We start from the raw sequence: 11,187 nt of genomic DNA, 5'->3' as shown, positions 1-11,187 counted from the left end.
CGCCGCACGCCGCCACCGCCGCTGCCGCTGCTGCACCGCCCCGCATAGCCGCCGACGTTCACCGATCCGTTCGTTTTAGCGAACGTGTTCACCGGTTAGTTTCTGTTAACGAACGTCCGTTTGATTAACTATTCATCAGTTTTCTTTTTCTCGGATTAAATCAGCGATTTATCTGATCGCGATTCCTGATCCGATTTTTGTTTTAGTTTATCTGTGGAGATATCCGGATACTCTAGATTTATCTGATCGCGATTCCTGATTCAAGCGCCTAGAGTTTCGTCTCGAAACCCTCTATCCGTTTAACCAAATTAAACAATATTTTGCAACTGTAAAATTTGCCCTAGATCCAGATTACTAGAACGAAGTTGTTTTCTTTCGCCGTTTGACTTTCGTTGCTTTGTTCGATTTGGTTCTTTTTGCCAACAGGAGTTCTTAAGTTGAACCTTCTGGTTATATCTCTTATTTGAGTTTTACCTGTGCATTAGATGAGTAGTTATTGCTTGCTCGTTTGTTTGTTTGCGATAGAGTATCCGGAGTGCGCCGCTTGTTACTTCGAATCGCTAGGTTTCCCAGATCATCAGCAAGGCAAGTAACACTTTGATCATACCTTTTTCTACTACCCAGTTTTACTGCATTAGATCAATCCTCACACATTGCATGATTAGGATCTAATTAAATTGTGGGATGGGAAGTAGTTGAGGTAGTACCTATTACCTGTTTATTATCAAACCTTTGGGAGTTACTTCCGCGTTTGCTTCTTATGCCATGCTATGATAGTAGACGTGGATTGGGTGAGTGATATCCATGACAGATGTGAGTTTTGTTAATTAATGGTTTATCTAAGGTGGCAACTTAAACACACATCTGGGTGGATTGAGGCACCTGGGTATTCCAGGACTTGTCTGTTTTCTTTTGGACCGCCACCCAGGCTCAAAGGGATCATAAGACTATTCATACTAGAAACTTCCGTGTGCAGCCACAAGCTATTATGGGCTCTAGCATAGTTGACTAAGTTGTGCGAACTCTTACAGTGGTAGACTAGCAGATGTAGGGGATGTAGGTGGTACGGTCTACCCGATCGTAAGGTGCTAGCACTTCTGAAAGACTATGTCTCGATCATCCGTCTTCTCAAACACCATGTAGTGCGAGAAACCAAACGGAGGCGATCGAGTCTTGTGGGGAAAAGTGCGCAAACCTCTACAGAGTGTAACAAACTAATCATGATTATTCGTGTCCCCGGTTATGGACATCTTGAGTATCTAGTACCTGGATTATCATGTGAATCTCAACATGTTACTCTAAATTAATTTTGTTGGGTTATGTTTAATGTTGATTCCTAATTGGGATTGAGAATGCTGTCAACCATTCTCAATGTTTAACAACTACCATGATAGTTAAATAAATTTTATTCCTTTGTAGTAGGGAAAAATTGGCTTTTCGCAAAAACATATAACCATAGAGCTTTTCCACCAGCCAAATATGCATATAGTACAGTTGTTTCATTCCATTACTCTCTATGTGTTACCTTGCCAGCATATTCCATGTGCTGACCCATTTTCGGGCTGCAACGTTAACGTTGCAGACTTTTCAGACGACGATTAAGGAGTTTTAGGTCGTGGTCCTATACTCAGTGATGCCGTTGGAGTTGATGGACTCACTTATCTTCCAAGCCTTCCGCTGTTATCATTATTAGATGGCCTTAAGCCATATTTATTGTAATAAGCTTTCTTATGAGACACTCGATGTAATAAGTGTGTGATTGCTACTCTGCTATAAATCCTCCGAGTATTGTGTGGTGTCAGCATTACTGATCTAGGGATGACACCGGAGCACAGAGATCAGACTGTTTGAGGTCTGGTCGCTACAAATTGCCTTGTTCATTGTGCTGAGAAGCTCCCTCGAAGGACCCAACAATGGGAACAAGAGTGCTTAGGTTTATCCCAAACACCCCAGCACTCGTGGCGTGGGGGCGGAAGCCGATGACTAGCCATCTCTCAGATTTGATAAACAGTCGAACATAAGGTAATATTTTAAATTCAAACAAGCGTTGCATAGTGCATATGAACAAGTTTTCATAAATACAGGATTACACGAGCGAGTTTACTCGCATACTATATCTTTTGTACACTCGTCCGCTACGAGACGAGCACCCTTCATCAGTACACCCTCATAGTACATCTCAGGGTGGCGATGCTCCTTGCCCTCCGGCGGCCCTTCCTTAATCAGCTTCACAGCGTCCAGCTTGGCCCATTGCACCTTCACACGGGCGAAAGCCAGGCGTGCACCTTCGATGCAGATGGACCCCTTAATGACTTCCAGCCGTGGGCAGGCATCCACAAGCCGCCTCACCAGGCCGAAGTAGCTGTTGGGAAGGGCGTCGCCAGGCCACATCCGGACTATAAAGCCCTTCATGGCATGTTCGGCCGCCTTGTGCAGCTCAACCAGTTGCTTGAGCTGGTCGCTTAGAGGCATCAGGTGTTCGGTCCCAGTATACTGAGACCAAAACAGCTTCTCCGTTGAGCTTCCCTCCTCGGCCTAGTAAAACTGTGCGGCATCCGACACGCTGTGGGGAAAATCTGTGAATGCTCCTGGAGAGCTCTGGATTCGGGTAAGTAATAGGTAATTTACTTTCACATGCTTGCTTTGCATGTAGAATGTCTTACCCGCCGCTCTCTTCTTCATCGCATCAATCTCCTGGAGGGCCTTTTGGGCTTCGGCCTTGGCATTCTTTGCGCTCTCGAGGGCCGCGGCAAGCTCGGACTCTCGCGTCTTCAAGTCAAGCTCTAATGCCTCGTGCTTCGTCACGAGAGCGTGGAGCTCTTGCTGCACCTCACCAACCCGTGCCTCATGCCTTTCCTGCTCGGTGCGCTCCTTGGCCGCTTTGTTTTCGGCCTCAGATAGCGCTTGCTTTAGGGTCGGCACCTCGGTTGTGGCCCCTAGCAAATTTACGATGATCCTGTCATTTTGCAATCGCATTCTTTTTATAAATATCCATAGACTAGGTACTACTTACCTTTGTTCTCCTCGAGCTGCCTCTTGGCAAGGCCGAGCTCGTCCTTGGACCCTTTAAGGTCCTGCTTCAGTGCGGCGACCTCCGCAATTAGTGCGGCAGAGGCCAGCAGCGAAGCCTGCATACGCATATTGACATACTTATATTAGACTCCCGCGATATTGTTTGATCCTCCGTTCGGCTTTTCTTTGTGAACACCGAACAGAGCATCAGGGGCTACTATCTATGCGGTAATATTTTTCCCCATACTTCAAAACTTACCTCAAAGCCTGTTAGAAGGCTGGCATAGGCTTCAGGTAGTCCGCCCTTGGCGGACTGAACCTTCTGGACCACCACACTCATAATAGTGTAGTGCTCTTCGTCGATGGAAGCACTGCGAAGCGCTCCCAGCAGACTGTCCGGTACCTCTGGATGGACAGAGGTCACCGGCACAGGCGTCTTGCCCCTTTTGGAAGGAGGCCGCCTGCCTGAGTCCGGAACCACTGGAGGTTCCGGCGCGGTGTTCGGCTGAGGGCCGAACTCGGAGCCCTCGGGAGCCTTGCTCCCTCTGCTACCGAAATCCGGAAGGTCGCCTTGAGGCGCCTCCGGGACTGTCTCCCCTCGACCCGGTGCCTCTTGAGACAATACCTCGGCATTGTCTGTAGGGCAAGGGGAGGTGGTAGTCGGAAGTGGATCGCTATCCATATCCGACGAGCCCAGGGAGCTATCCAAAGATACGTCGATACGGGCTCGTGGCGGTCTGCATAATCATAATTTGGCATTAGGAGAAGCAGTGTGACAAAGGTATGCTATGAGTTATTCTAGCATCCGAATACTTACGACTTCGCCATGGGCTTGGACCTGAGCAGCCACTCGTCTTCGCCTTCGGCGGCGGTGGTGGAGTAGTCCGGAAGGAGAGTCCTTCCCTTCTTGGACTCTTCTCCCCCCCCCCCCGGTTGGGGAGGCCTTCCTTTTCTTGTCTCCCCCGACTGGAGGTGGAGCATCTTCATCTTCCTCCTCGTCTTCGGGAACACCTGGCGTCGGGAACTCTTTCGGGTTCCCTTGGCCTTCTTGGTCTTCTCCGGCACCTTGTAAGTTGCCGGAGTCAGCATCTCCGTCAAGAGAGCGTCCGCAGTGTCTTCGGGCAGAGGGGCCAGACAGTTAATCTGCCTCGACGTCTCCACCCAGTCCTGTCAAAGGCATGGAGCTCAGACCCCGCACATGGTTAAGCTAGGTGAAATAAATATCCTACCGGATGTATAGAACTCACCGAATGCGCTCGGCGCTTCGCGCTTAGCCCGCGGTCCTCGGTGAGAGAGGGAGGGACCTCGATGCCCTTGTACAGCACCTTCCAGACGTCCTTGTGCGTCGTGTCGAAGAGCTCGCTCAGAGTCTGGTGTTGGGCCGGGTCGAACTCCCACAAGTTGAAGTCTCGTTGTTGGCACGGGAGGATCCGGCGGATGAGCTTGACCTAGACTATGTTGAGAAGCTTGAGCTTCTTACCTGCCATATTCCGGATACATTTCTGGAGTCCGTCCAGCTCTATCGATGAACCCCAGGACATGCCCTTCTCTTTCCAGTAGATGAGCCATGTGGGGATTCCAGATCAAAACTTGGGGCCATCCACCCATTTGGCGTCGCGCGGCTCGGTGATGTAGAACCACGCCGATTGCCACCCCTTTATGGTCTCCACGAAGGAGCCTTCAAGCCATATAACATTGGGCATCTTGCCCACCATGGCTCCACCGCATTCTGCTTGTTGGCCGCCCACCACCTTCCGCTTGATATTGAAGGTCTTTAACCACAGGCCGAAGTGGGGCCGGATGTGGAGGAAAGCCTCACACATGACGATGAACGCCGAAATGTTGAGGACGAAGTTCGGGGCCAGATCATGGAAGTCCAGCCCGTAGTAGAACATGAGACCACAGACGAATGGATGGAGGGGAAACCCCAGTCTGCGGAGGAAGTGGTGGAGGAAGACTACCCTCTCGTGAGGTTCAGGGGTAGGAATGATCTGCCCCGCAGCGGGCAGCCGATGTGCGATATTCACGGCCAAGTATCCGGCTCCGCGCAGCTTCTTGATGTGTCCCTTCGTAACGGAGGAAGCCATCCATTTGCCTCCCGCTCCGGACATGATTGGAGAAGGTTGAGGGGAAGGATGTGGGCTTGGGCATTGGAGCTCGAGTGGGCAAGAGTGGATGAGCAAGGAGGAAGAAGGCGTGGGTAGAAAAAGGGTAAACCTTTTCCCTTTATAAGGGCGGCCGAAATGATGCGCCTCCACTAGCCTGGTAAAACTCGTTTATCCCCCAAGCACCGTAATCGATGGTGCAGTTGGGTTACCCACGCCCGTATTGATGAGAATCCCGTAATAAGGGGGACAAGACGTGTCAAAAAACTGCCTCGCATTATGTGCGGGGCTAGTTAAAGGAAACGGTTCGAATAATCACCAGGCCATGGCATAATGTCATGTTGCCAACACGTGTCAGCAGATTAGATTTGTGGAAATATTATTCTCTCTACGGTGGTATGTGGAACTTATTTTACAGGGTCAGACACTATCCTTGTATTCAAATTCTTCCGTGGTGTATTCGGAGGAGGAACCCGCCTTGTAATGCCGAAGACAATACTGCGCCTGACTCATCATCATTGAAGCCTGGTTGAGGGGCTACTGAGGGAGACCTGGATTAGGGGGTCTCCGGACTGCCGGACTATATCCTTTGGCCGAACTGTTAGACTATGAAGATACAAGATTGAAGACTTCGTCTCGTGTCCGGATGGGACTCTACTTGGCGTGGAAGGCAAGCTAGGCAATACGGATATGTATATCTCCTCCTTTGTTACCGACCTTGTGTAACCCTAGCCCCCTCTGGTGTCTATATAAACCGGAGGGTTTTAGTCCGTAGGACAACATACAATCATACCATAGGCTAGCTTCTAGGGTTTAGCCTCTCCGGTCTCATGGTAGATCTACTCTTGTAACACTTATATCATCAAGAATAAATCAAGCAGGATGTAGGGTTTTACCTCCATCAAGAGGGCTCAAACCTGGGTAAAACATCATGTCCCCTGCCTCCTGTTACCATCCGCCTTAGACGCACAGTTCGGGACCCCCTACCCGAGATCCGCCGTTTTTGACACCGACAGCTATAAATATCCCCGTTCCCCTTCCTCACTTCCTTTACTCCGCTCGACCTCTCTCCAGCTTGAGCTTCTCAAACCCTAGCACCGCTGCTACATTATCGTCACTGGTGAGGAAGAGCTTCACTTCCTCGACCTCGTCGCCGTCGTACTCGCGCAGGCCGCGGAAATCATCACTCCGCCGCCGTCGTAGCCGTCTTCCTCCGCCAAGTTAGGGCGTGGAAGATCTGCACTGACGAACTTCACATCTCCACATTCCAGTTCGTCGTGTTCCTCGTCCAGGGTAATTAAAAGTTACTTTTATTGCCCTCTTTGATTCAAATGATTTCTACAAAATCCTCAAAGGTGTTTTTCTTCATATCTTCACACACTAAAACACCTCACATGTCATCTGTTCTTGATTCGTTTATCTAAGCTATGTTTTTTCAAGATTCCTCAAATGTGTGGATTTTCGATCTATACATCTCTGGAACCTAAGACAAAGAACGCTTAGTGAAATTGTTCAAGACTAGTCTGGTCAAATTCCTCAAACCTGTTCTTTATAAAAAACCTTCGGAGAACGCATATAACCTCTCCAAATTCCTCGCAACTATACTCTGTTCACAGGTACTCATGTCAGCTGTTGAATCACTAGGTTCTCATCAACTTAACTCATTTGCAGCGTTCCTTGAAGAAAAGTCGCATACTTCATCAGAGAATTCAATTGTTCAAATTCCTCAAATGAAGAAAATGGCCGATGGAAAGAAGCCACAGAAAGGAGGAAAGAGTTCTGAGGTCAACACCGCCTTTGAAATCCCTGAGGACATCTATGCTGGGTACTGCACACCCCCTGAGGAAGATAAAAATTAGTGCAAGGTGCACATTCAAAAGATTGAGAGGAGATGGGCAAGAGAGTGGAGGGAGTACAGATATGTTACTCCCAAATACATGAAGAAATTTGCACTAAATCCTCCATGCCCAAGACCTCCGTTGGCACATGGTCAAATAGCTGATCCCACCAGCCTCAAGCATGGTGAGGATTATCCTGATGAATGGGCCAAGCGCCAGGCCAAGTTGGCCAAACAAGCAAAAGATGCAGTGAGGAAATTCAACGAAGACCCTGCTGCTGCTGCTGCTGTTGAGGCCTCTGTAAAGCTGAAGAAGGCCATGCCAAAGAAGCCTGCTCACAAGCCCAGTGCTTCACCAGCAATGCCCTCACGGCCAGATTCCTTAAAGCCCCAAAGACCAAATTCCTCGTGAAGGATTTACTCTATGTGCCCAGAACCGTCTATCGCATTCTGACGAGGACAATGAGTCCCATCAAAGGTCGTGACTCATCTGATGAGGAAATAGTTGGGATCATGAAGAATCTGCTATTCAACATCATTCATAGCATTCCTATCAACGATTTCTTCATGAGGACTCTGGCAAATGCTGCACTTTCTCCGTTTGAGCTGAAACCTTATGCACCTTGGATTATGAGATTCCTCAGGACAAGGTCCTCACTCAACTACAAGGCTGATTTTCAGAATCACCTTAGCTATCTGCCCACGATTTAAGTCCTCAAGAAGGTTTTTACTTCAACTGATGAAAAGGGCAAGGCTCCTGCTGTCATTGATGAAGGCATTCGTCCATTGGATGGTCAGTTTCACAAAGCTGCATCTTATTCCACCAATGATGACTCTGCCACACATGACTCTGCTGCCAATGCACCCAAGTCTACTCCTCAAGCCACTGCTCCTCGTGTGATGACTGACCGTGAGCTTCTGCTTAGTCTTCACCAGAAGGTGGATCGAAACCATAAATGGGTTAAGCATCAGTTTGGTTCATTTCTTCACAACATGACTGCTACACACAATGCAGTGAAGAAAAACCATTACTACCTCCATGAAGTCTTCGGTCGCACCTGGGCTAATCTATCACATCTGTATGGTGAAGAAGATCTCAAGAAAATGGGTCTCAAGGAAGATTTTGACTGGTCTGCACCTCCACCGAAGAAATTCAAGAAGGTCAAGGTTCCTTCTTTGGTGTCCAGCTCATATTCTTCATCACGCGATATCGACGAGTATGAAGACTTGGACGACACTGCTGCAGGCCCTTCAACGACAAATGACCCCAACAACGCTGGCGCTCCTTCATCAACTTGATATTCTTTAGGGGTGTTAGTCCTCATTTTTGATCCTTTTGGTCATTCGATGACAAAGGGGGAGAATTTTGAGTTAGTCTTCAAGCGGGTCTGTCTATATGGGCGTTTTTTTGCTAAGTAACAACTCTCGTTCTTCTGAAACTTTATTGGATCGAGTTGTAAACCTAAACCCGATGGTGCTCTGATACTTTTGATGTGTTTTTTTGCATGCTTATTCCTCATATATGTTAATGCACGCATGCTGAATTACATCAGTCACCATATTTCATCATGCATTTCAAATTCTTCATTATGATATGTCAAATGCATGTATGAATTACAAGATATAGGGGGAGATCTCCATGATCCTACTCTTCAAGTGTGCAATGCTTCAAAAGCAACTTCCTCACCATGCACATCTTTAGGTGGAGTTCTTCTATATCTTGCAATCAAATTCCTCAATATCAGTACTTACACTTCATATGTTTATCCCCATTGAAAACTTAACCTATATTGTCATCAATCACCAAAAAGGGGGAGATTGTAAGTGCATCTAGTGCCCCTTAGTGATTTTAGTGTATTGAAGATTTATAGGTGAAGGGACTAATGTGTTTATGAGTGTACACAGGTCTATAAGTCTATAAGGAGTTTGATATTTACAGAAAAAGTCGACCCCTAAAAATGAAGTTCTTTGACTAAAGACTTTGAATTTCTAAAGAATTTCTGAAGAATTTGAAAGTGAAGAAATTGGTGTGAACTTTGAAGACTTGGCATTCCTTCGAGGAACATGAAGCGTGAAGACTTTTGTTTTCATAGTTTCATTTTCTCTTTCTTGAGTCATAGGAAACACCGTACTGTTAAAGGGGGTCGAGGAAATACTAAGGAAAAATTTCCATGTGATGCTGAACTCAAAATCCTACACCTACCAATCCCTTCAAGTGAAGCCATTGAAAATCTCATACAGTTCAGTCATATTCTTTAGTCACAAAGACGAAGTTCTTCTGGTCTCTGAGGAATTTGTTCTGACTGAGGAGTTAGGAATTCGCCAGTGCGGATTGCCTACACAGTGAGGAACATGATAGCCCTGAGGAATTTGATACTCAAATTTCCGAACATTGTTGTGCTATGCGCCAGCTGTCCCAATATATCTACCCACCTAACGGTCATATCATTGAAGGGCATTTATGTCTTATCATGTCGGCTACTCCCTAGGCTATAAATAGCCGCCCCTACAACCACTAGCTGGTTGGCTTCTCCGAGAGAAACTGACACTTGTCATTTGAGAGCATCCCATCCTCCGAGGACTTTGAGCGAAAATCATCAAGTGAGGAAAACCCAAACCCAAACACCTATAAACCTAAAGTGATTGAGCATCACTGAAGAGATTGATCCTGTGTGGATCCGGCGCTTCTTACCTTTGAAGATTGTGCTTCTTCCAGACGGTTAGGCGTCATGGTCTAGAGCATCCAAGAGGAAATTGTGGATCACCGAGTGACAGAGTCTGTGAAGGTTCGGAAGTCACCTAAAGACTTACCACGAGTGATTGGGCGAGGTCTGTGTGACCTTAGCTCAAGGAGAAAACGGTGAGGACTGTGTGTCCGGGAATGTGTGTCCTCAGGTTTAAATACCTAGCCGCTCCAACCAGATGTACAACTAAGACAGCAGTTGGAACTGGTCTACTAAATCATTGTCTTCACCAAGCTCACTGGTTCTATTTCCTCAACTCTTTCATCTCCTCATAACTGTGTTGAGTGCTTGTTCGTATCTGTGTTTGAACACTTTGAGTGAAGACTTTTTCAATTTCCTCAGTTCAATTTCTTCAGTCTATTTGTCTTCATCCTGTGTTATCCTGTGTTTACGCTTTCTGTACTCTGTGCTTGTCTTCATTTCATCATGATGACTATGCTTGTGCTCTGTTATGTTTACTTTTGAGTACTTATTCCACTGCAAGTAGTTCTTCGCTAAGGAATTTCCGCACCTGCAAATTCCTCAGTGAAGAATTCATACAAATCGCCTATTCACCCCCCTCTAGTCGATATAACGCACTTTTAGTTTTTCCCTTTGAGATTTTGTTGTTATTGGATTGAATACTTTTCTGGATTTGAGAGCACTTGATATATGTCTTGCAATTGAATACTCGTGGTGAAAATGGGTATCGTTTTTATTCACTTGATATATGTTATGGCACTCGACTCGCGGATTCCTGAGGTGATGTTGGGGTAATCTATGCATAGGGGTTGATGCACGTTCTTGTCTTTGTTTCTCAAGTAGAAATCTTGGGGCACTTTTTGAAGTTCTATGTGTTGGATTGAGTATTATGAATATGAATTTTCTTTGGTGTTATTCTAGTACGAACTCTAGGATTGATCGAACGGAAAGAATAGCTTTGTGTTATTCTAGTACGAACTCTTGAATAGATCAAATGGAAAGAATAGCTTTGAGGTGGTTTCGTACCCTACAAACAATTTATTCTTATGTTCTCTGCTAGATAGGAACTTTGGAGTGATTCTTCATTGCACGTTGAGGGACGGTTATATGATACAATTATATTAGCACTCTTCAGAGATTGCACAAGTGAAAGTACGGACCCTAGGCCTCATTTTCAAGCATTGCAATACCATTTTTGTGCCTGCTTACTATTTGCTACCTCGCTGTTTTTAATTATTCAGATTATAAAAATATATTTCTACCATCAATATTACACTTTTATCACCATCTCTTCGCCGAACTAGTGCACCTATACAATTTGCCATTGTATTGGGCGTGTTGGGGACACAAGAGATTTCTTGTATTTGGTTGCAGGGTTGTCTGAGAGAGACCATCTTCATCCTACACCTCCCATGGATTGATAAACCTTAGGTCATCCACTTGAGGGAAAATTGCTACTGTCCTACAAAACTCTACGCTTGGAGGCCCAACACGAGTCTACAAGAATAAAGTTGCATAGTAGACATCA

Source organism: Triticum dicoccoides, chromosome 2A (assembly GCF_002162155.2).
Source record: "Triticum dicoccoides isolate Atlit2015 ecotype Zavitan chromosome 2A, WEW_v2.0, whole genome shotgun sequence".
Classification (NCBI taxonomy): domain Eukaryota; kingdom Viridiplantae; phylum Streptophyta; class Magnoliopsida; order Poales; family Poaceae; genus Triticum; species Triticum dicoccoides.
The sequence above is the reverse complement of the archived record's forward strand: the minus strand, read 5'-3'. Positions refer to the sequence as shown.